The sequence below is a fragment of the Bradysia coprophila genome, chromosome IV, assembly GCF_014529535.1.
Source record: "Bradysia coprophila strain Holo2 chromosome IV, BU_Bcop_v1, whole genome shotgun sequence".
NCBI lineage: Eukaryota > Metazoa > Arthropoda > Insecta > Diptera > Sciaridae > Bradysia > Bradysia coprophila.
In genome coordinates, this window is record NC_050738.1 from 8,040,221 (window position 1) to 8,068,153 (window position 27,933).

A 27,933-nucleotide genomic window follows, 5' to 3' on the forward strand; every position below is an offset into this window, starting at 1 on the left:
TAAAGTCAGCGATAAATTTGATTCGTTGAGCCTCTGTATAATGATTTTATTATGATTTCTAATGGCATAAATCTCTTAACCTAATAAAACGTATAAACCATCCATCGAATGGTCGGTCGTACTTTAAGATTTCTGGGAATACGCCTAAAGAACCAGAATCATCTACGAAACATGTATAAATGACAATTGGGGGAACATTTTGGGGGAACGTCCTCTTTACAATTTCACCTTTGAAATACGAAATGTGAACAAAGCACCGCACAGTAATGGTTTCAACGAAATTTAAATCCTTTCATTCCTTTAATGTGATATACAGCGGCTCTTAAAATAAACACAGAATTATTGCTCCCTATTGAATGACTGTGTAATTATTTACATTAACCGAAACCGAAAAACGTATAATAATTTCGTCTCTCTTCGCTTTCACACATGGATTCGCTTCATCAAGACGAAGAAAAAAACACACTAAATGAATTTCCAAAAATTTTAATGTTCATGAAGATGGATTTGTTTCTTCCACATGAAATATAGATGTAAATCCATCTTCGAAATAAAAGAAACACATCAGCTACATAATTCATCATCGCGTAATAAAAATAAAATTTTATTGGCTCTTTAAAATGTCTTAAAAATTCTGTCCACAAACAGATAAAATTTAAAAGTCGTTAATCCGACAAAGAACATCAAATATGGTTTTATTTATTCGAAAATTTCTCATAAGGGTGCGAGACAGTAACTGTAGTTTAAATTCGGTGGATATGTATATAAATACAATAAAGAATTCTGCCTGAAATATACTTAGCAGTTAGGTGAGATGAAATGAAATCATCGTACAGTAAATGTGTGAAAAATACATATTCCGCCAAAGTCACGTATTTCAGATTAATCGTGTTTGTGTTTGTATATCCGAAAAAAAAAGACGAAATATATTTTTTTTCGGTAAAAATATACTTTTGTATGCCAACATCACATGTATGCCCCAGCACAGAAAGAAAATCTTTTTTTTTGTCTTACACCCAAAACTTAAAATCCAAATGAACAACCGACGGCAGCAATAATTTTTAAGTACCGAATATCCTTTATGCCATTTAATGGTTTCTGTGTGTTTTTGTGTTACTCACGAATGATGAAATATAACGAAAACAGCACTACATAAGTCTAAAAGTGTAGCAAATTAATAAAATCCGACTTCAGAATCCAATTACATTGTCACGTACTGTGGATTAAATGTGTTTGTGTTCAGGCTACGACGAAAAAAATAAAAATAAGAGAACGGTTTCATGTATGCTATAATACAATATACATTTAAGAACCATTTGCGTCGATTTGGATATATTCCATGAACATGAGCTCTCTTTTTTATGTAAATACAAACGTTCAAACGCGCATAAAAAGGATAATAAAAATAAAATCAAATAAATCAAAGGATCAGAAATGAAATGAGAATTGTGTTGGGTGTTTTTTTTTTGCTGTGTGAGTTTCGCTTCAATATAATTAAAAGCGTACATTGTCTGGAAAAGGGGGATTGGATTTGCGATGAAACAAACCAGACACTCGTCCTCACTCACATAAATTGTTAAAATAAAAGTACCCCAAATATTTTTTCTTCTCTCGTGCAATGAAATAGAATCAATGGCGGCATAGTCACTGGACAAGTAGCATTTCTATTAAAATAACAATTGTATAAGTCACGTCACAATGCAAATTGTACTATTGCCACGATATATATGCCCTTGTCTAAATGACAATAACCGGATAGGTATACATGATTGACATTTTTTAAATTACATAGGATTAATGTTGTATCCTCTGCAGCATACACAGAGAGAGTAACGAGAGCATGTAGATTTTATACATTACTTACGGGTATGTGCCTCAATGTTAAATAATAATATTTGAAGCGAGAAATGTATTTAAAACACATTCTATTTTTGATACACTGTGTCGTGCCTACTCTCTATATATCGCATAAAAGTTATGGAAAAGTGTAACATAGAAATCCGGAGCGAATGGATTATGTTCCTTCTGAGTGATTTTGAATGGGAACAATATTTTTTTTCGTACATGGTTCAACTCACAATTGTATACCCTAAATTCGGGAATGATTGACTCAGATATCATTGTGATTTATATGTGGACACCGTCTATCAGCAGAATGTAATCAGTGTTCGTTTCTCGTTAGTGAGGATTTGATTAGTGAACAGATGTAAAAAATTTGTCTCTATGTTTGTCGTTCAATCGAAAAGAATTTAATTTTTACTTAACCGTTGCTGTGCTGGGAATTTGAGGGAGTGATTGTCTCCTTTGAAAAAAAGGTCGTGTGAAGAGCGTGAATAAAAAACGAATAAAAGTTAAATTGCATTGCATTTACTTGTATCCTATTTCAACAACGACATAGTTTTAGTTATACTACAGATTCGTTATGCTTTCATTCAATGTGTTTTTTATATGAATATCATTTATTGTCACAGTTGTTTTAATTAGTTTCAGCAACAACATACAGCATTATAAAACTTAGCGTGCAGCTAAGAACGAACGTTCTGCAATTCGTCACTGTTTATGCTCTCATCCAATATTTTTTTATAGAAATTTCTTTCGCATATAACTCCACATAAGTACAGGATAATATAACATTCACAATGCACACCAGCCTTTACTACATTTTTGATGAGGTGAACTTGTTTATCGCAGTTCGGGTTGTCACCAAGTTTTTGTTTGCTGCTGTGTGGAATTAACAAAAGTTTAGCATTCCAATTAACTTGGAAAAGTTTTTCACAAAAGATTCTTCCATCTCTCGCGTTCTACTAGTCTGATATTATTAAGTAAATCCAAGACTAGATCCAAACAAAAGCCGTTGCTGAGAATTAAGGTTTATTTTAGTTTATAATTTGCATTGGAATTTCTATATGTACTCTATATGCTGACACTTTTTAGCTAGAACCATTTTCGGTACGCTATTTTTGGTATTATCAGAACTTATGCAGACTTTGTTTTGTGTCTCTAAAACAGCAGGAGTCAATGCGATGGCTTTAATTAGGTAAAATGAAAACGCTTTAAAATGATCCATAAATGAGTTAAAAATACTAAACATGAAACTAAAATCACTCAATTCTACTGATTCTAGTGGTGTGTCGCCTTTGAACGTAGTATATCTACTCATCAACACTTTGAGTGTAGATGTATGTAATTAATGGATACATAATTGAAAACATTGTCAGAAGCACAAAATCGTTACGTGACAACTTCCGAAGTGTATATATATTCCACTACTGTATTTAGAACTATTATATTCTGGTGTGTATATAAACTAACAAAAGAAAACAAAAGCACTATATTGTACTGGATGGCATGGCTTCAATGCTATGCTATGGTGTGTATATACGCATGTATAATTATTTATTCAAATTATTTTTAAATTTTTAATTGTTTAACAAGTTTCACGGCGTTTTCCATCCAGCCAGTGCCATCACCAATTCAAATTTATACCATAAATTTAAAATTTAAATATCAACAAACATTATGATGCATTTGAAGAGAGGAGGGAAAAAAATATTGAAAAACAGTGTTTTTGGTGTGTTACAACCTTAACAACATTTATAAAAGCGATTTAACATAAATTGTTTTTTTTTTCGTTCTCTCTTTTTTTTAAAGGTTTGTTTGGTTTGAATATAAAATCTGTTTTCATTTTATTTACATATAATATTTAAATTCTTTTTTTTATGCTCTTTATAAATATATGTTTTTGGTATGAAGAACAAAAATAAGAAATTCATGCATTTCGTTCGGTATTTTATAAATCATATTTAAAACATCATGTAGAATGTTGTTCAAACAATAGTTGGATTCGAGGTGTAAATTGCAAAACGTGACTTGACTTCATCTTGATAAAAGTCTGGTGTGGAAAATGAGTGTGTGTGTCTATATGATGCCTTTTATACACAGAACGATATCTTCTTTTATTCCGTTGAAGAAACGAGCCTCTTAGTTCAATTGAGAATGAAATTGCTGTGGTTATGAGTATACAGTGAAGAGTAGATTTTTTTTAATGATGAATATTCGACATTAACATTTTACAGAGTCACCAATTAGAAGGTTTTTTTATATTTAAATGAGTCGAAACAAACCTTCCTGCGAGTACATGTAATGTATAGCAAACAGCTCATAAATTCCAAGAGACAGCAAAAAAAACCGATAAAAACCAAATTGCTTTTACCTTTCGACGAATATTAGATGTTGGATGGTATTAGGAATAAAATTTGTTCATGCGAAAGTGTCCCTATTGCATTTAAATGTTACGTTATTTCTTCTAAATGACCAAATAAAGAGAAAGAGAAAATTGGAAAAAAATGAGTGGTCGGATCGCAAAAACCTTTCCATTTCGAAATATCGTAACGAGAGTGTCTGGAAAAATATTCAATGATTTTGGAATAAGTAAAACCTGTTTTTTCTTCAAACAACAATCCCGGCATCCCAACCACCACCAATATAATCGTCAATCTAACAAAAAACCAAAAAAAAGCAGATCGCCCACCTGACACTGACAAAAGGAGTAAAAAAAATTGAATCAAGATGTAATCACCAATTCCAGGTTAGCAAAATGGATATCCGCATCCACCTTTAATATAACTACCAACGCCAAGAGCTTCAACAACAACAACGCATAGAACAAAAGAAACGACGACCACAAATAAACCAGAATGAAAATATCAAACATTTTTCTGCAGGGTACACGAGTGGGATTTAAGAATCACTTCCGTTAAATTAAAATCTCAAAATCCAAAGCGCCTGAATGGAAGTTAAATGCCTACAAAACCGTACTACGTATCATAGACAATTTTAATTCATAAAAACCGTGTGCTGTAAGATGTTGAACGAAAAATCGTGAAATCCAGAAACATCGACATTGGCACCCCGCAAATCCGTAAATGAACGATTCTATTTTAAGAGATGAAAGATGAAAATTGTAAGTGAAACAAAAATTTTCTTTGTGTGAATCAAAAGGAAATCAACTTTCGTTATATCTTAAGAGAATCTTCATTTCTTGTTGAGAAAAATTCGACAAAAATAATGAATTAATAGGACGAAATAGTACCATTTCAACCCACCATTCATCAACATTTCATGTGCATGTGCTCGTTCAAATTCTACAAGTTGTGGAGATGATAAAATATCAGAAGATAAATCGGAACATTTTTTTTCACTGTAATCAATCCTTGAGCCACATTCAACGATAACACTTCTGTTTGTGAACTTTTTGGTCATTGGTCTTGATTTAACAGAGGAAATCCAACATTAGCAAAAAAAGAGAGAAGAAAACAAATTAATGCCCCACTCATTCACAACTAATCAAAGCCTCTCCTGACAAATGTGTCCACATGGTATTCGGTTCGTCTATTTGCAGGAGAAACATTATTTATATCAATTAGATGTCTTAAGCACAGTTGATTTCAATAAGCCAAATTGTTAAATAAATTCACGTTCTTAGTCCCGTGCGGTTGTAGGAGCGTACTTGTGTGTGTATACATAGATTCGGTACAGCATTGTAAAAAGAAAATTCAGAATAATGCATTTCTGAAAAAGAATTTATTGAACCCCTTCAACCACATCGCATAAATTCAGACCAGAGGAAAAGAAACCGAGTCGTTAACGCAATAAATAAAATTAATTCTTTTATTTCCAAAACAGAAATACTATACCATATAACTGTTACGGTTTTTTTTCTTCTTCGTTTTTCTTCTATCTATAACACTTATCCAGATTGATGGCGACTTAAATTCGAACCGAGAAACGACTCTAATTTTTTTCCTTCTTCTTTTTTTTTCGTTTCATAAACATTTATTTTGTTATTTACGGGTTTCAATTACATAATCCCTTAAATACCATTGGTATTACGTTGCCGTTTAAATTTTCCTTCAGCCATAACGTTCGTTGAATGCTGTGTACTACATATCTAGTATAGTTTAATCTACAGAAAACATTACTTGCTCATACTCGGTATTATAACACGACACAAATATTGTTGAAATACAGCCGAACAGCACAGCACAAACGCTAGAAGTATTAAATTTCCAAAGCGAAGTTCATCATTCCGATAGAACGGGAAATGGTATAATAGGCGATAATGATCCATTTTATTTAAAGTAATGAGGCCTCGATTCCGATGTATGCTCTTTTTGCAACCAAATCTCTTCGAAGGATTCTATAATCCTCTTTTATGTTACAATGGAACACGTTATAGTCTATAACCTTATAACGAAAATCATAAATCGTGCGAAATAGATCCACTTTTATACAATGTTATAATTCCCATTCATATTCCCGACCCAATCCGAAAAACGCTCCTTCCAGCCGTTACCGAGACAAGTGAAATATATGGACTTATCGATTTTTGAGAGTGTTTAGCATGCAAATTCATTTTTACTTTAATGAATATTTTTTTTCCCATTTTAATTAAACTATGTCAAACAACAGTCACAAATTGATGTATTGAAGCACTATACTGGCAAAGCAGAGGGAAAAAAAAGTGAAACCAAACAACGGAAAAAACAAAAAAATAACAAAAAAAAACAAAATTACATATTTCATGTAGCCTCTGCCACAATATATCCCATGAGCATTGCCTTCAATATAACATTCAACCGCGCACCAAACCATAAACACAATCAACTTTGGGAATCAAAAAACGAAAAAAAAAGTTTTTTTATAAAATTTGCATGACAATTCAACATTAAACATTACCTTTTCGTCTCCTATTGTGAGTGTACAAAAAACATTATAAACTAAAAAAAGAGAAAAAAATGAAGAAAACTTTTAAACAACCCCACAATATGAAGCAATTAAATGATATAAAGAATGGGGAATAATTCCATTTCTGTATTGATGTTTATACCATGGTGGATATAACGACTGGTCTGGGTTCAGTTTTCAACAGTTTTCAAAAGCTTAATAATGCAATTGTTACAACCAACATAACATTTTTAATGTCATGTTTGGAAAGAAAATTGTTGTCCCATTCGCCATTGGCTGGTTTTTAGTTCAAACAATGGAATTGGATGACCGACAAACGTTCTTAGTTAAAAGGTTTCGGTCGATGGTGAAAAAACAACAACGAATTATTGAAATACTAACACTGTACAACCGAAAAAATTGTGATTTTAGCTATTATGAGCTTAAGCGTTCATCCAATATTTTTTGCGTTCGTCGTCCGTGTTCGAATATTGTTAAATACAAACGTATACGGCTAGCTCGGCATTCATCAGCAAATTTGAATAATTGAATTAGAATAGTGCCAAAGCAGCGTCGAAGCGTTGCATGCGAATGTTCGATAAAAAAAAAACAAAACAAATTCGTTCATGTAATTCAACGTGTATTTGTTGGAGAATTCAATAACAAATTGCAGAAAATGGTTGCAACAGCTTTTAATGGCTTTCAATAATTCACATGACTTTAAATTGTTGTTAAAACAGCAAGTATCGGGAATAAGATTTTATAATTATCGAAGGGAATGCTTTGGGGAGATTTTATATAAATTTGTTGAAAGAAAGAAAAAATTTGTTTGTAGATATTGGTGGACGTAATGGTAAATCGCAGAGGGGGAGACAGTCACCCCAATAATTTCTCAAAAAAATTACCAAATTTAAAAGTTTTTCTTTTATAAATTTCATTGAAAGCTAAATAGATTTCTCAGCAAAATCCATTAAGTGAAGCGATCCATCCATTTACATTCATCCAATGCAAGTTATACCTACATTTTTATTGAATTACAAATATATCGGCTAAGTTGCTAATTTTCTTTTATTGACCAAAGCTCATTTTATGCTGTGTGTATTGTTCGAAGGGTTCCCATTCATTTGCTGAATATATCCGCTGACTATGCTATTCTGCCAATTATCATCGAGAAATATTATTAATGAAGTGGATTCCGTTTTGAAAATGGGTCATAATTTAATTTAACTCAACGGAGCAGAACTTCCAATAAACAAATATATCTATATAGAACGGCTTTCACTTCGTTTGCAAATATCAAAAAAAAAAACGCTAACAAATACAATTCGAAAAGTTTTCTCTTAAATCTTAAATTAAACTTCACAGCCCCCAAACCAATTATTATACGTTATATCTCGCAATGATGAGAATATATATATTCGTACAAACAACACTTAGAGAAAATCAAGCGAAGGGTGGTGTGGTGATATAGACGAAAGTTCTCTATTCATTTCATCCATTAAGCATATAATTTAAATCGATATGAAATTATCAGTTTGGATACTTCAACTTCTAAAAATCTTTTTGTAGAGTTTACCGCATGTATACTAATCCTATGAAAGAAAAAGTGAAAAAAAAAAGAAAATGAAAAGGAAACTTTTTTTTGTGTGTGTGAGGAAAAGTTACTTAATGGAAATTGTTCGTTTTCTTTTGTGTCTTTTCAATAACTTGTCTTGTTTTCTTGACAATCGTTTCATTCAATTCATTATTTTCGAGAGTACGTCAGTTAGTTTGCGTGTAGTTTATAGTGTGCTGTTTTTGTATACTGATCCCGTGCTACCACATTATTCGTTATCGTTTATTGATATTACACAAATTACGTTTAAGGACTAGAAAGTCGTCGGTTCATCCTAACCGATTTACTTTAAATATTATGTATATAGATTGGAAAATAGACTCTCTTGTCACATCGGCTTTCTTTTGATTGACATGTTTTGTTATAACAGACAATTAAATTAATTATACTGTTTGTCCTACGGAGTAAATGACTTAGTCCTTTTCTCATAATAGCCATGTTATGTATACGTTGTTGCTGGTGTATTATTGTATAGATATGTATACAACAATTTGGATATGATAACTAACCAAGATTATGTTTAATAATCAAATTTGTTGGGTTGTTAATTCAATATTTCGGAAATATGGAAATTAGTAGAAGTTTAAGGGGCTAATCAATATAAGTAACAACTAACAACGTCGACTGTTCGAGTTTATGTAAAAGTTAATGATCGAGGTTATGCCAGATATTGACATAGATAAGTGTAATTAGCTATATTTGCCTTTGTAATCAACTTTGTTTATCGTTAATTAGTTAATTGAATATTTAATATCCTTTATGCTTCCCGGGCGTATACAATACTTACGCTATCCTGTCGATGGTTATACATAAAGACCTTTGAAATCAATCGTTGTTGGAAAAAGAATGGATGGAATGAGATAGAATGTATAATGTTACTATACATAGTCGAATCTAAATTTAGTTTTACACAAAGTGAGATTAAAACGATATTCATGTGGTTTATGGCTGGCTATACCATGGATAAAAGCAAAATGTTATCTAACGTTCAATTTGGTACCCTTCACTGATTGTTGGCCGTTATATAAAAGCTTAATATCCATGTCCAATATAGGGGATACAAGGTAAAATATTTGAGAAATTAAATACAGCTTTTTTCCGAGAAAAAGAAATTCTGCCATTAAAAAATCGTATATTGAATGGTCGAGTTATCAAACACACAACCAATTCGTAGAAAATGAACAATGGAAAAATGTGGGAAATGTTAGGAGAGAGAGAAAAAAAAGAAGTTGTTTATTCCTAGTTTAATCTTTTCTTGTTGGGATGGAATAAACAAATTGACTATACGAAATGAAAGACCCGGTCAAGCTTGAGAGCATTTCGAAACATTTTCAATTTATATATTTGTTTAAGGATGGGATTATACAAGAGGTCAAGAAATAGTTGGAATTCAAGAGAGATTAGGAATTCGGAAACCCAATCATTGACGACATAAAAGCAATCAGAAACGACACAAAAGCAATATCAAACAATTTGTTCAAGCTGAGATTATTAAATATTTGAACCGTTTTTTTTCGTCATATTCAATTAATTAACAAGATTATAAAAATACCAAAAATTCCATAAATTATCTAAATGGCTGCCAAACGAATGTTACAAAAATTCAATTATAAAAAATCATTCGTCTTCGAATTCAATTTCAATTCAAATTAAATGTAAAATAATTCACCTTTATAATCTCATTAAATTTTCGCAATTCTGTCGGAAAGAAAGTTTACACAAATAGCATTTAACTTCGTTTTTTTTCCTTACCCAGCGCCTCAATGATATAAATCGTGTGAAAGAACCATTCAACCCGACACGAAGGACGAATGAAATTCTTACCGCGTTGTAACACTAACGATATTCTTTTCATTCGAAACGACATAATGGACCCTGCGACGACGTCGTCGTTTCTGACTTGGTGGGAAATATATATACCTCTGCACAAAAAACCCATAATTTAGCGAACATTTAAAGGACCCATAAAAGAGTTTCTTCTACGACGGCATTTCAAATTCAATTAATTAATTTTTCGAGAGAAGAAAATATACGAACTTCGTACACACAAAAAATGTAAATCACTTTAAATCAGGTAAACATTACAAGCTTTTTTCTTTTTAGAAAATTCGTTAAAATTGTAGAATATATAGCACAAGGCCTGGTGGCTATACGTATATTATATATACATTCAAACCGTTTGTGTATCTGTACTTGAAGAGCGCACGAAAAGCTTTATTTGCCAACACCGAAAGATGGTAATGTAGAAAATATCAAAATTCACTAAGGTGAAATTAAATTTCCTGTGAAGCTCATTCCTATTGTATGATGGAATGTCGACTTTACCCAGTTACCATGTAAATCTAACATTATTCTTATTCAAATTTTACTCCTTCAACTCAGTGTTAATGACATTTTCTTATAACACAAAACCATATACAGATGTGTCTATATATATTTCAACTCGTCGTGTATATGTACAACATATTACGTCATATAATAACTAACCTTTAGGTATTCGTATATAAATTCAACAACTCCAGTGTGCCATATTAATATCGATCGTTTCGCATGGGTTGGGAATTTTATGTGATGATAAAGAGCAAGCTTTTTAGGTTTTACAATAGATGAAGGTATAATATACAAAACATACCAGTCTGCACCTAAATCCAAGCGAAATGGAATTATTCTTTGCTTATGGCATTTGCCAGGGTTTGTAGAATTTTGGAGGGTTATAGAATGGTTTTTACTATGGTGTGTGGAAGAAAATGTATGAGCTCTGAAGATGAATAACAACACGACGAAAAATATATCAATGAACAGCAAAATATTATATATACGGCGCAGCGTATAAAATAAATATGCCAAAAATGTCACTACATTTATACAGTTTGTGTCAGTTGTTGAAAAATATTAATAACATCTGTTGGTTGCTTTTTAATTTTCCGGCATTCATGCAAATGCACAACTATGTAATTAGGTATAATGCTAAGGTACGATTCAGAGAACGTTGTGGTTTTGCAAAATTTACATTACTGAGTCATTTCACATGATATGTTAGTATGTAAATCGGTAACGACATTTCATATAAACTATATATATAACCGGTACATGAAAATGTGAGTCATGTTGCGTGATATTCCAAGTGATTTCCAGTGCACAAATTATGGCGACAAAAAACGAATATATAACAAAAATCGAGTAGAAATATAATTAAGGAGAACACAGAAAAGTTGTTAATGTTAGCCGAAGGCGTGAAATGAATTGCGAAGAATTAAATTTAAAACATTTTCGGTCGGCATATTTTGTAATAATTTCAGTAGTCAATTTTATTGACATTATTCGGTCTGAGAGCAAAATGGTGGTCGTTTCGTATATATATATATTCCCGATTTACATCTGGCGTTTTACATTTCTATAGATATTTATTCGTGTCGAGTGTATTCGTTTTAAGTGGTTTGTCTCGGGCACCTGAAGCAAGTCATTTTTTTATTGCTACGATAATTTTTTAATGTTAAATAAAATAAATAAAATAAACAAGAAAGAACATCTACGGATAGTCGAAGATTCCATATTTTAAATCAGACAGACTTCTGCGGTATTTAGACGTTCAAGAAGGTAACATAACAATTATAATGCCATCAAAAACTTGTTAAACAGTTTAAGTATAACATCTTCGTCTGAACGAGAAAAAAAAGAGAATATATTCGAATTATCCTAATCGATTAATTAAGAAATTATGTATGGTCGGGTCCCGGTCCTACCTCAACAATTCATAATTCATTCTACGCTTCAACTCAAATTATATTAATACATTTCACATGGTTGGAAAAAAGAAATCCCGCCACGAAGCCATAAAAACCTATAATTATGTAAATCTATACTGATTGGTAGCACCAATTATTTATCAGCATTTACATAAAAAACCATGAAGTTTACACGGGTTCTAAAAGCATTTTTATTAGAACATTATTATTTTCTACAAAATAATATATGCATCACTCTTCATTCTTTGTGTAAAACAACACAAAAAACTAGAAAAATCCATATTTTATTGACACAATAAATTTAGATTGTGTCTTTATTCTATTTATGTTCATGTTTCCTGGTTCCAATAGAAAAAAGAAGAAAAAAAAGAACACAACAAAAGCCCGCGAGGTCTAACCATATAAAATGTGTATAGCAAAAGAGATAAGGACCGAATGATGTGCGGGTAGGAATAAAAAAAAATAAACGAAAAATCAATTTTAACCTATCTGGCTGATGTCCAATAAAATGTAAGTTATTAGAGTTTAAAAAAAAAGTGGGAATATTTAGTAGAGTAGGCTAGGTTATGGGGACTTTACGAATGGGACTTTTACATTTGTACACCGGAAAGGTGAAATACAGAATCAAGCAATGTTTGTGGTTTAACGAACCAACGGTTCGATAACGAGCTGGAACATAAATTTTCTAATTTTATATAGAGATGTTACGTAAAGACTCAGTGAGACCATTTATGTTATACGTATTATGTTACAAAACTCAGATGTTCGTTCTTTTTTTTGTGTTCGGTTTTCAGTGTTTCCCATTGGTATTACATGTGATATATTCTTCTCTACCTAACATATTTTTTAATCGATTTTTATTTGAAACATTTCTTCCCAGTTAAGATTAATGTAGCTGCTAGGTACTCAGGTGCATGTAACTAAAAGTTCCATGCTTGAAATAAATTAGTTTTGCGTCGGATTGGTGCTTAAATACGACATGTTCAAATATAAAGGTTTAACCATCTTACGTTTGAAGCTTCTTCTCTGCTACATATAACAAAATGTATAATGGAACATCACTCCTGTTATACTTCTATATGTGCATATATACTAAATACTTTATTCGTGATCTCATTTAGAGCTTTGTAAGACTTGAATTTTCAAACAGTTACATGCATAGATTGAATTTGAGTTTGAGTTCTCTGCGTACGTATATATACTACTACCGTTGAGTGTTTAGTATATTATCCATACTTTGTGTCTGTATTCAAATTCAATGGTTGAATATTGCAAGATATATTAATAAAGACATGGTACAGTACATTATTATGTATATGCTTCGAGCAATGCCAATAATTTTAATCAGCAGCAACGTGGACTGGGAGTGAATTTGTAGCTTTGTGTTCAGATGGATGATGAATGGCAGTGTCACCGTTGGATTCGTACACATGCTGCAATGTGAACAAACAGCGTCGCGAGGATTATATACATTAGAATCAGACAATTGAATTCATTTCTGAGATTATTTCTGGATTTTGGACTGGAATTTTTTTTTTGTAATAACTGTGCATCAGTGCACAATGAAAAGGGGTGGTCATTATTCGAAGAATTCAAGATTGACGACCAATTCATTTGCTTAACTCTTAGTATACGGATTCAATTTTGAATTCGCCTTCGGATAACTCACATCGAACTTTATTTGCTAAACTGCTACTAAACTTACGAATCTGAGTGAATAAAACGGAAAAGGATTTAAAATTGAATTTCATATTTCGTTGCTTCTCGATTTGTGGTGACATTTCACTGTCTCTATAGTCGTTCGTCAGCATACACACTAACACACAATTTTGCTCGAAATTCCCAGTGCTTTTGGCCTATTTTTATTTATTCTGCCACAATTCACTGCAGCATCTTACAATTTGTTTTGTTGCTTTTCTTGGTGAAATTGAATATAGTTTTTTTACAGAAGAAGACATGAGAAACGTTATTTCGATTTGAACTGATTTCAATATACAGGCAAACTATTTTCACTGATTCATTCATTTATTCCTAGACTGACAGAAGTGCACCAGAGGTTGGTCGACCTCAGGCTGTGCAATCTTGAAGGAAACTTAGACCTAATGAAACTTAATGTAGAAAATAATTATCCGTCGATTACCACCGAAAATTATCTTAAAACCTTTCGTGCTTGTGCTGCAATTTATAATTCCATTATTTTAATTACAAATTTACAGATTTCCATAGCAATGAAACATTTTACTAAAAACCAAATTTAATCCCAAACGAAAACACTTTTGCTCATCGTTTCATGTTGTTCTTTTCCATTTTATTTTCAAATTTAGCTAAAAATCCCCCACACACAGACAGCCGTTATTTGTATTGTGTTCCATCTAAACTAAATTATGCACTTGTCGTCTCTAATTATAAAATATGTTTCTACCCATTTTACCCATCAAGATAGAATCATTACAGCGCGCATCCGAAGCATTTCGTTCAAAAATTTATGCTAGGGGGAAATGTCATAATAAGAAAATTGGTTCGTAATTTGTCGGGCTTGTTTTCTAATTTTCATGTTTTTAGAAAACCACAATGTCTATTCAGTTGGATCCGCATGTTTTCAAATAGATTTATTGGATAAAATCAACTGTGTGACAGTTGTTGATGATGATTTTAATTTAATTTAATTTTTGTCGTAAATTGGATGGAAAAAAATATTTATGTGGGAGATGAGGCAAAGGATTTTACGGTCATTTTACGCGAATGAGTTATTTTTGTTGAACATATCTGTTTTTAGTAATTTAACGGAAAGATATTTTGTGCTGTCAGGGATTATTAGGTTCAATGAGCAGAGCTAAAATGAGGTGGCTATATTTAACCTTCCATAAACACTGACAGATGGCAACTATATCACTAATATAATTATGAATCTTTTGCTCTTGTTCCCGATTTTTTTTAAGAGACCGTTACCTCATTTGACTTTAAATTGATTTGGCTAGATGAAACGTCGGCCAAAGCCCATTGCTCCGTAAATGGTTAGGGAGACTTTATTTCATATCAGAAAGCCTAAACGCTAATAAGCGATAGTTGCCACTCAGCTGTATCATTATCATCTGTTAACCACATGGACGACATAAATAAGCGATGACTGCTAGAATTGCCAGCTTATATACAGTCAAATGATGTTCACACTGAATGAAGTAGAAGATTTTGAATCAAATTTTTGAAATCACTTAGATCAAAAGATGTAATAGATATTATAATTAAACCGACACGCTTATCGTCAATAAAAGGTTAACATCTGATCCGCATTCTAACTTTTATTTTCTGTTTTAATTAATTTCGATTATGTTTCTTGTTTGTACTTCCTGAACTGCGATATTATCAATTATATTGTACTGTTTCGATGATCGAAGCACATAAAAAAACTCTTGCGTTCGCATAATACAATATTTTGACGGCGTAATTACCTGTTTTCTATGTATCAAACAATGTGATATTTCATTTAACTTTCCCATTGAAAGCTTATTTTACCAAATTGTGTGGCAGCAAACAGAGTGTGTACTAACATAGTTAAAACATATTAGCTGATTCTGTTAATACAATAAACGAATTGTATTTTCGATTACATTCGAGCTACTTTTACGTTAGTGAAGCACAAAACAGCCCAAACACGTTACTAATTTTCCAATTTCGAAACTTTTAATTATTTCAGAAAATGGGAAATGAAATTTGACTGAAAACATTGTTCAGACAACTAACATCAGAATGTTTAACCCCTGTCGGATAGAGTTTAACAGAGCCGCAAGGCATTCTCGTTATACATTACACTGTACAACCGCATAGATCCGTAATCGAAATAAATGTTACAGAAAACAACATTAAAACCACCACGACAATATTTTCGTTGCAAGCTGATACCGCCCAGCATATAAAATGGTCTTGATTGAAATTATAAATTATAGACGACATGAGGGTACAAAAATTTTACTCTCACTTTTTTTGACATTTTTGTTTGGCAGAATTTATTACCAATAAGTGGGGATTAATCTTTGAAAGGTTGGTTTAGCGATTTGGATCAGAGGGTTTTTAGGTTGATTACCTTTTTTTTCGCAGAGCAGTCCATAAATATTATGTAGGGCGATAAAAACAATTACGAAAATAGAATTATTTTGCTCACTTGGTGGTTAAAATTGGTTTTGATTTTTAATATAGAGAGGCTCTGCTTCAAGGAGTGGCTGTTGTAATAATAATAAAATTATTTCATCTGATGTAGATAACAACGCTGAGCTCTAATTAAGTGGTATTTTTATAGAAAAATTTGTGTTAAAACAATGAAGTAAAAGATTTTGGATCAAATTTTTAACAAAGGAAGTAGTAGAATTAATGATTAAATCATTATACATTTTACCATTGCAAACGGTTAGATTAAATAATGTGCTGTGTGAAGCGTATCCGTTCATCTGATCTGAGCTAAAGATATTCGAAAGATATTGTATTTTCAGTTCGTAAAACTTAGTGAATAATTTTTGGCCAAGAATAGTTATTGGTTGACCGAGATGAAAAAGAAGTTGGAACATTTTTCACAACAAAGGCTCCTGAGGAATTACGGCATCAGTTCTCTATTCTGAATTTTATCTCAACTTTACCGATAGAGTGTGATTCAACTATTTCACTGGAAGATGTCGCTGCATTAAAATTAATTTTTTACTAGACGGATTTTAGGGAAATAAAATGCCGTCGTAAAGTACATACATATGTTTGATGTTTGCTGGACTATAGCGGTCATGTACATTTTATTTGACTAACATCCGTTAAAAATTAATTATTTTTCTGTTGACTTTGTTGGCGTTGTTGCAGCGACATCTTTCAGTGAATCTATCGGTATAGTTGAGATAGAATAGAGGAAAAGGAACTAATTCTGTAATTCCTGTACAGTACATAAAATTTTGTTGCTAATATAACTTCTGCCTAAACTAGAACTTTGCGTATACGATGTGTTGCCAACCTCGGCATCGCCTCGGGCTGTCAATTTTCTCTTATATTGCGCAAAATTTCTATTTAGGCACATGTTAGTAAAATAGTTATAAATCAATCTCTGTGAATCTGTGTAATCATGATGGCTCAGTATCATTATGAAACCTTGTAGTTTCTCAACATCTTTAATCAGGCATTTCTCAACCACTGTAACTAAGTATTTTATAATAGCAAAAAAAAGAGCTGGATGTTCAAACTACAAAAAAAATTAATTCAGTAAATTCTCACTTTGAACAACTGCATTAAAGTAATGCATTTCCGTAAAACTACAAAAGAATTCAACATTAAATAAACCGAAAGTGTTATTATTTATTTGATGTATTTAAAAGTAAATGTTTCATTCGTATAACCGCTGTATATATAATAAAATACAAAACTTATAAAATTACCTTTATTCCGAACCTTGTGCTGAAGTGTTTATACGTGTGGACTAATCTGAAACGAAAAAAAAAAACCACACTCAATTATGAATGATATTTTAAGTAATACAATTATTCTATATTAACTCCATCCTTTTATTCATCGGTAGAATATTTAAATGAATATTCATTAAGAAAGTAAATTAATGCAAATCTTTAATATTCATTAAAATGAAGTGACAAGACACATATATATATAAAATACAAAGAAGTTGCCGCCAAGCAAAGAAGCAACAGAAATTAAAGAATAAAAAAAATTATAACCGACAAAATAATAACAAAAATACCTGTCCAGGCATTTAACATTTTTGTCTGTATAATATCATATACAGTATATCTATACGCCGAGCCGGGTTAATGTTGATATATATATGTTCTACCTATAGTATTACGAAAGAAAAAAAGTTGTACTTCATCTTCATTTTCTTGAGGAACCACGGTTAAACTGATGGAAAATCATCACAAAAATGCACTATGGAGTACTTTTCAGTAGTATAGTTACCGAGTGTAATGAACTTTTCATAATTTTCTACTTATATCTTTAATGCATTTCTGAGCCACAAAATAGCTTAATGTTTTATGCGCTTACACGGCTTATGTTTATAGTTATAAATTAGATTTTATGTGCTTCATTCAGCTATAAATTATTTATAGAAAATTATAGTGGAGTGAAATGGCTTCTTGATTACCCTTAATTAAAGGAGGGCAAGCACACATCATATAGCAAAATGTGTTTAAAATAATGTAAAATGGAAGCATTTAGACTGGATGTGTTCAAAAAGGAGCATACACTGTGCTCATGTCTTTGGTAGTTTTACTACGTCAATTATGTATACCACATAAAGAACAACAACCATTCGATAAATAATTAAGTGCGGAGTGGTTTGGTTTTTTACAATTACTTGCTATTCTGTTTGTTTACTCTTTTTTTTTACAATCAACGAACTTGTGATTTTCTTTGCTTTTACAACGAACATAATATTCTTGTCTACACAATTCGATAAAAAAAAAGCAACGAGAAAGAAACACACTAACAGAATCATCAATGCTGTTTATTTGCATTAACGAAATATTGTCGATTTTATTTGTTTATGTTTGCAATGGCAACAATACCAAATGTCTAGACAATTTAGACATTCGAAAATGCTGCGTCACCCAATAGAATCAGTAAAAAAATTCCAAACTTTACATAAAACTTTCGAATAAATTATTCATAAGCAATTCACAGCTGAGAATTTACTCAGTATTTTCGTTTCGTCTAATAAACAAATCAATGGAATGCAACTTTGGTACCTCGTGACTTATTTCACAACACCAATGTTAGCGAACCGATCTAAAAAAAAGAACAATCGATTTCGTTACATCAACGTTATTAACTGCAGGTATATACCTAACCGTTGAGAAATGTTTTATTTATTTTTTTAAACCCTATAGGTCCAATTAGGTTAAATAAACATCAAACAAAACTGTTCCCGATGAGCAATTATCACATTTTTATTCCATTGAATTCGTGACAAAATCCATCTGCTTGTAAAATTCCGAACATAATCAAACTGAGAAAAACACTTACGTCGTCGTAAAATTTAAGATGAAGAAGAAGAAAAAAGAACCCGAAACATCTTTACGATACGCTACTTTAAATTTTCCATGCCAATAAATAACCAATAAATATTTATTTAAAGGGAAGTACTTACTTACTTGTACGACACGGAAGTCTTGTTTATGTTAACTAAATTATTCGCAGTGTTAAATGTGTATATAGTACAACATACACACATATTGTGTGAAATTTAAACTCCCATCTCTTGTGGTATTACTTCTTATACACCATTTTACAATATGCGAGTCTGCGTTTCACCATTACGGGAAAGTTTCTCTCAAGTCATTCGGAAATTGCAATCCACTTAAAAACTAAAATTATTAGAGTGTGATTAAAAGGAACGCTGTAGATACTTAATGAAATTGTATTTAATGTATTTTCTAGGAGGAGGCAGAAGAAGAAGAAGCGCTTGTAATAAATTTGATGTATAACTTTGGCCATGTTTTACATGCAAACATATTAGACAGAAATTTAATGAAAATTTTACATAATTTATGGAATGGATGACGAAGGCGATGGACTCGCTCGATTTAATCGTAATGTAAATATAAAAGTTTATTGGAAGAAATTTTTATGAAAATTACAATAACAAAAAAAAAAAGTTCTAATGAAACTGTCTAGACAGTAGAAAAAAAAACCCCGAACTGAAACTAATTTCAATGCGACTTAATTAATGAATCTAATCAATTTCTTTTCTTCACATAAATCAAAATGCAAAAGGGATGTTACATAATTTCATGCAACTTTTTTTTCTCATTAAATTTCCTTATAAAAATATATGGTAAAATGATCCTCCCTCTGCATTACTGCCTGCCTCATCATATGGAATGTTGTTCTGTGTTTTTTATTCCATTTCAGAAAAATTAGAACAATATTTTTTGAAGAAGCCGAAAACATTAAAAACGGAAACCATTTCACGCTTTATTGTATTTTCATATATGAAAACGGTTTTCTGTATAGGAGGTTGTTTTTTCATGTGTAAATGTGGTTTTGTATGAAAGAAAGATTATTCATATTTTTTGGGTTATATCCATATTCATTGTTGACACTCTTCATTTTCTGTATATAATATCCTTTTTGTATAAATAGATATATTACTAACCATACATAATGTAAAAATGCTTCTTGGTTGGTAGGGAATAATACTGTGTATAGTCGGTTTTTCAAATGTCAAGTCGTTAAATAACAAAATTGTAAAACAAATATCCATATCCATTGTAGGGACAAATTTATATTTCCAATAAAAATAAACAATATCTCTCTAACATTCATTCCAGTCATAAATAATAAAGTATAGTTATTTTAGGTAAAAACCATTCAAAATGGATGTGTTGTTTTTTTAAATATACAGAGAAAGACATGGGAAAGACGAACGTGTCGTGACATAAATTTCTGTTTTGAGGAAATTTCACAACAGTGCCGGGGGTTTAATGCCAATCAAATTACGAACTAATTTTGAGGTAGCGTTGAAATATCGCTCGTGGAAATAATTTAGAAATTAAAATAGAAAATTTATAACGCAGCGAATGACATCCTAAAACATAAATTAATTTCGTAAAATGTTGCCAGATTTTAATTGAGCATTTTGTTCCATAGAAATCCTATACACACCTGGATCCGTTTACTACCTGTGTAGTTATCTCATTTTTTTTCTCTCGAAAATTTACAGCAGCAGAACTGATAAATAAAACTATTAACCTGTCTATAGCTTAATGGTTTCCAGGTAGTTCAAAACGTACATTAATTGCTAACTTTATCAATTTTCTGTAGCCACAAAAATGTATTTTTTATATTTCTGTTGCTCATAAAACATTTTATAATTGGACTGATAGTTGCGTAGAACATTTTTAGGAAGTGCACAGTTCGGACAAGGGCGCCGTCGACTTTCGTGTTAGATGTTGGGGATACGATTATAATAACGACATCTATTACTTCTTTTGATTCAAGTATTTTTTTAAATATTTATAGAAAATCTATTACTTCATTAGTTTCAACATGCATTTGTCTATTAAACATCGCATTGACCTAAGGGTAATCGCCTATATTCGTTAGATCTGTCAATAACACATGACCTGTCGCCTGCAACAGCTCTGCAGCAATTTGCATTTTCTTATATGAATGATTAAAAGCAGAAAGGGGACATGTCCCAGATTCGCTAGAGGACATGTCCCCTTTCAAGAATCTAATCGCTCATTGTGGAGTGATCTGAGTTCAATTAATAGACGACTAGATGGGATATTTCTTCTTCTATATGCCAGAGAAAATTGGCCAGAACTCATCGCTTATTTTTGTCAACGTTGTCGACAATAGTAACTTCTAAAATCAGTAAAGCCTGAAACAGCAATTCATTAGTTCGACGACGATATTAGTTTGATTGTCTGGTTTAGAAACTCGTAGCAAGTAAACAGCGTGGATATCTTTACTAAAAGTGAGCCTTTGACTTGGGTCATTCAGCCTTAATGTCCGAGGCACATATTTCTAATAAAAATAATCTTTTAATTACCACTCCATAGTGGCTCCATAATTGAAATTTAAGTCTTAAAAATAATTTATGACTTTTCACCTCTCAAACGTCATTTCATTGAACAATTCAGCAATACTCCAGTGGACAGAAAAAAATATGAATTTTCCGCTTTCATTGACAATAATTCCCATATTAGTATTTTGAAAAATGAACTGAAATCCGGAGCATCGTTGAGCTCAACAGTAGACTGAATATATGTATTGTACAGGGGATTATCGATTAAACTCCTATCATTTTAATTGATGTGATTTATATTTTACCAGTCTACGCTTTAATGACAGTCTAGTGATCATCGCATCACTACATGATTTAACGTGCCAAGTTTTCGACTGCGATTCGTTTAATATTTAAAAAGAACAACAAAAAAAGATCAATTCTCGATTTGTTTAATAAATAGCGATGCCATTGTAACGAATAATAAGAGTGCATCAAAGTGAACAACATAAACATTCCGAAAATGAACAAAAACAAATTGTTCATACGATTCCATGTATTTATGCACGAAAAAGCAATACTTTTTCCATACACACTCCAGTATATATTTTAACGTGTAGCATATACCAGTTCGTTAAACATCGGTTCGGAATTATCCTATGGGCAACAGCGTAAAAAAGCAGATTTTTCATTTCGTATGTGGAGAACGTTTATCATAAACCTGAACAAAGCATATCTCAAAATTTTAATCTTCAACTTTAATCTTCCTCGCTCAATTGTGTAAAATCCAACAATAGAAGAGTTTCGTTCTTTTGTCACATAACATAGCAAAGGTTTTTTTTTTTACTTTTCACATTTCATATTACATTTTAGGTTATACATTTTTCAATATGTGTATCAAAATAATGTCCACATTCCAATTTTTTTCTTCCTCTCCTTTCGTGTTGTGCCTTCCACTATGGCAACTTTAAATGTTTACTCGATTCGTTGTATGTTACATTATGTTTTCTTGTGGATATAATGTATGGCTTAGGTGTAGCGTATACACATATATATATACAAAAATAGCATCAACTATCGATATGTAGCGATGTTCTTTTGTCATCCGAAAAAAAACTTTTTTCCTTTTAACATTTTTAAAACATCTGCGTCGGTTGAAGATGAAAAAAACCAACCAATCAGTTCTTGTTTGGCTCAAGTTAGAAAACTTTGATTAAATATCTTATTTAACACATATAACTCATAAATAAAATATTATAAGAAAGGGCGTCAATGGCATATATAATATACGAAATAACACACTCATATATGTATGTCGATATCATAAATAATACATTTTCGGTTGTGGAACCATCAACCAATATTATACGCATTCAATATGGCATGACGACCGCTTCGAATTGTATTTTTGTGTAATATTTTATAAATAAAAATAAATAGACTCAATCGATCGTTTGCGTTCTGAGCTCTGACCACAGTAAGTGATTTGGTTTTTTGTGGGATACATAAGTGAAAAAAAAAATCAACAGAATTTGGATGGGAAAGTATTTTGGGATAATGGATTGAAATTGAAAGAAAATTTATTCATTTGCATAACAAATATCGACAATAGCAATTTCCTATTCTACTTATGTGAATTAGGAAATTTATTAATTTTTCTTAAGTAAATCCCACTTTAATGCAATCATTAGCAACATTACTTTCATAGAAAATGTTACCGTAAATCTATTCAACCACGAAACAGTCATATAGCAAAACACTTTCGTCATCGTGATAGGCAGATGTGCAGACAGACCATTTTATCTTATACAACTGCGCCCATACAAACAATCATTTACATTATGGTAAACAGATTTTACACCCTTCGTCGAAGAAAGATTGCGTAATGCACGATGCCAACAAATATCGATTTGTCAACAAGGCGATTACAAGATTGTGAAAAAAAGATAAAACGGATGCAGAAGGGACTCGCGGAATGCGACATTTACCTGGATATAATCAATTGAGTTGTCCCCTAAAGGTTGTCCCTGATAATGTTATTCTTTCAAGTTGGAAAGGTTTCTAGAAACCCTGAACTAACACTGACATTCCAGTAGGTAAAGTTAGAATCAGTGAACTAATGCAAGTTATAAGGAAAGACTAGTCATCTGTTAACGACATTGGCAGTAGTAAATGATGAGCTATGGCTGTTATCTTTTCATATTTATAGCAGAATGTGGTTATATCTAATGAAGTCATAGATTTTGTACAGTTTTTTTTAACAAAAGAAGTAACAGATTTCCATCAACTAGACCAGATGGAACACTCAGTAAGACTACTCTAGCAGTCGAAATGTTATTTTACTGATAAAAAATCCTGACTGCTAATTGTTTTACCGATTAGGCCCTAGTTCTAGTTGCAGCCTCAATTTTTTTCTTTCATAATGTCACGGTACTTCTTCTGGAAGCACTAATTTTTAGTGAAATGCCATCAACGAAATTTGCATTTTACTGTTACTTCATTGACATCAATAGAAATGGGATCGAAAAAAATCGCTTCAGTCGCTCAAATTCGTCGTGGTGGCAAATTTTCACTCAAGAAAAATTTCATCTATTAAATGCGTCCCGTTTGTCGATGTCTTCAATCAGCGGTAATGTATAAGCCTTTCGTATCATTGTCAATGTCTATAAATACATTGTCTAAGCTATTATGGCAAATATATATATAAAAAAAAGTAACGAAAAATGCCTGAAGCGAATAGAAAATACTTCAACGCTATTCATAACCTCTGACATATTGACAACAGCAGATAGCTTCAAATTTATAAATTCATGTTATATTGAAAATCATCCCCATTCTGTTGCATTGTTATTGAATTTTCGTAAAATTTTGTTATAATACAATTGTTGTTGAGTCTCGAAAGTGCCATAAGCATAAAATGGGTCTGCTGTGTCACGAAATGATTTGCAGTGTGAATACGTACATATAAAATGCAAGCGAACCAATTCCCCTTGATTTCTTTTGTACGAGAACAAAAAGTCGAACTATGTGCACAACTTGCATACGATTTATACGTTATATATGTGAAATAATCGCTTTTTGAAAGAGCGAAAAAAAAACTTCCATACCAATATTGTTTGTGGTTATTGTTTCTTCCATTACATGCACATTGCATCCGAAGTTGGATAATAGTACATTATGCAAGAAAGTGCTGAGACTTTGTACGCTTTCATAGTTTATGAAGCAAAAAAAAAATTGTATAAATAAATACTAACAACACATCGGGAATAATTTTATACATCAAGATAAAATCGTGTCACGTTTTGCAATTTACACCTTCCAAAGACTGAACCATTGTTTATACAAAATAACACATGGTGGTGGTGTTTTATGTTCGTTTTCCATGCAGTTTGGAATCTGTCGGTTCATGCACCAAAGGTATATTATACACATCGTTTTTATGATTTATAAAATTTAAATTCTTTTTTTTCGTGTGCTAAAAAAACATGGAAAAAATATAGTTTCAAGGTATGTTCCATTTTCAATACTTTAAAGTAAATAAGAAGTGCGCACCTCCACCTATATATATGTATATATATTTATGCAACAGGGAATTTATAAATTATGAGGTTTAGAATACAAAATTGTTCGAGCTATAATAATAATAAGAAAAAAAATGAACACAGAAATAATTCTATTGTTATAAATATTGAGCACTAGGAAAGTTATCGCGTACACAGAGAATAAAACCGTATAACGAAGAATTCGTTTTTTTTTCTTCCTACAAAACATAAAGACGGATTATTATAATAGGTTACATTGAGGTTATAATATGTTGCCACGATATATTCACATAGTTGGATTATATAATAATATGTGAGTATAAGATGTGTGTACGTGAGTTGATGAATCAAGAAGCTGCTTTATGATATGCACACAGTGTATGCGCATTATAAAAGTTTTATTTGAACGTTCAATGTGGAAAAGCAAAAGACTAAAAGAGTAACTTTATTGCACCTCAACGTACACCACACACCAGAAAACTTGGCTGGTAGGTCTTGGGAGATAAATCATCTTTTTTTATGTATACTTATCTATAGAGAAAAGAGATATAATGTATGCTCCGCGTTTTGTGTGTAACTAGCTGGTGTGTTTGGATGTTTAAAAAAAAATGTTTTTAACAAGCTCAGCAGCATTTTGTTTTTATAGGTTTGTCGTACAACAATTTCAAATATTTGTTCACTTTGTTTCTATGGCCATTATTTTTCGCCATATACTTCAAAGTATAATGCTGCGACAAAATGACGAAAAAAGAGAGATAAAAGTTGACAATGTAAGGTATATATGGGAATATAAAGAAATTGCATTTCATTATTTCGCTACCAACCCGAACCCATCAAATGCAATGAAATGAACTCAATAACAATGACAATTAATGAGCATTCAAACTCTCTTTCTCTTGCTGCATGTTATATTATGCAGCTATTCGAGTGTATATATACATTTGTGTGCAGTCGGAACATATAGCATAATAAGTGACTCTTCCTTTCATATACCCAAAATTCAATATGAATGACAATAGATGAAAATATGAAACCAGCATAATCTCCCATTTACTCGTACAATTAATGTTCATTGAATGACTATAAATAAATTGAATAAATTAACGTTTTCACTTTTTTTTATTTTAATATTTTATTCAGTGCCTCGGTTCATAAAAAGAAATTATTCTGTTTTTTCTTGGTCGCACATAAATAAATTACAATAAGTTTTAATTGGAAGGATGTTAGAGGAAAGACTGAAAAAAAACGGAAAGTGACAAAAATAAATTATTTGAATTATTTATGGTTTATCATATCAATCGACGGAAAATTACAAGAACATTTTTTTCGTTTTGTATCTTTATTATTCATGGAATAATTATCGATAAGAAGGGAAAGGATATCCTTTTTTAACAGTAAGAAAAGAATGAATTATTAAAAACAATAAATTAATTATTATTCTATTCTGTAACTGAATACTAACGTAATTATCGGAAATAGCTTCGATGATCAAAAAAAAAAAATTTGAATTCTAAAGCAATTTTCATTCTTTTTTTTGGTTTTTCATAATTACAAAAAATTTCCACGATAATTGGTGGTAGTTTTTCGAAGTCCTAAAGACGGTCAATTAGCTATTATCGCTGGTTGTAAGTTTGAAAATATTTTTTGAATTTCGGGGAAAAATGTCTTATTTACTCGACCTATAAGAAAAACAGAAAGAACTTCTTGCAACTTCGGCTGTCAACGACGACATTTCGTCTGTTAACGACAGCGACGGCAATAGTAAATGCTGTGCTCTGACTTATGACGTTTAGTATAATACATTTTTTGTTTAAACAAAAGAAGTAAAAGATTCTGCATCAACTTGTTGAAAGGTGAAATGCTAGATTTGATAAATATTTTGGCGATATTTGAAATTAACTCCGTTTAAGACCTTCGAACGAATGATATGTTGATATTAGAGAACGTCAGATTTTTTTAAACGCTAAATGCCACACACTAACGCTAAATCCGTACGGTAATGGCAAACGCCGACGATAAAGGCAACACTAATGAGTTAGTCGACGCCATGTTGCTTTTAAACTTAGCCTCTACTAATATGAGATTCGACATTTATTTGCAAGATATCTGTCGAAATATCACACTAAATTTGGTTTGCATTTAAGGCAGACAACTAGACTTTAAACAAATCCTGAACAATTTAAAATAGTAAAATCTGTTATTAACTAAGTTGACAAAAATAAGCGTTCAGCTCTAGGGGGCCGTTCATAAATTACGTAACGCAAAAATCAACATTTTTCAGACCCCCCCCCCCGGGTCTGTAACGCTAAAAGGGTCAAGTTTGACCCAATTTTGTTAGAACCGTAACGCTTGCCTCATACCCCCCCCTCCCCCCTCTTGCGTTACGTAATTTATGAACGGCCCCTAGATAGTGTTAAATATTGATGTTAAATATTGGCACATGTTAAAACATTTGAAGTAAAAGATTATGAGTTAACCTCTAACACAAATTTTATGGTTTAATGGTGATAAGCCTGCCGCTTGGAAAAGTTTTAGTATTAACGAGGAAACGATCAAAAGCTCGATAACTAGATTTGTCATTTCTTCTTTCTTTCTTCTTTCTTTCTTCTGTATTTTTCTGTACGTACGTATTACACCCGCAAGCATAAGGAAAACTGAAATGTTGTCAGTTTCGATTCATAAATCTTTAAACACATTTCATCAGCATTCCTTCCCTAAAGATCTTTCAATTAAAGTCAAAACTTATTGCTGCAACATAATTTCCTTACAAGTCTCAAAATTTCCTCTAATTGCTGCTAAAGTGACAACTAC

At 31.6% G+C, this 27,933-nt stretch overlaps 1 protein-coding gene across 2 annotated transcripts in view; it reads right to left on the reverse strand.

The window, feature by feature from the left end:
• Nucleotides 1–27,933, reverse strand: part of LOC119066872 (MOXD1 homolog 2) — an 88,614-nt gene that overhangs the window by 34,427 nt on the left and 26,254 nt on the right. Inside the window, exon 3 of one of the 2 annotated variants that reach the window (XM_037169547.1) lies at nt 17,493–17,533. The gene's annotated coding sequence lies outside the window, so the exon portion shown is untranslated. Of the gene's footprint in view, nt 1–17,492; nt 17,539–27,933 lie in introns of both variants that reach the window. The other variant, XM_037169546.1, reaches the window with a different exon arrangement.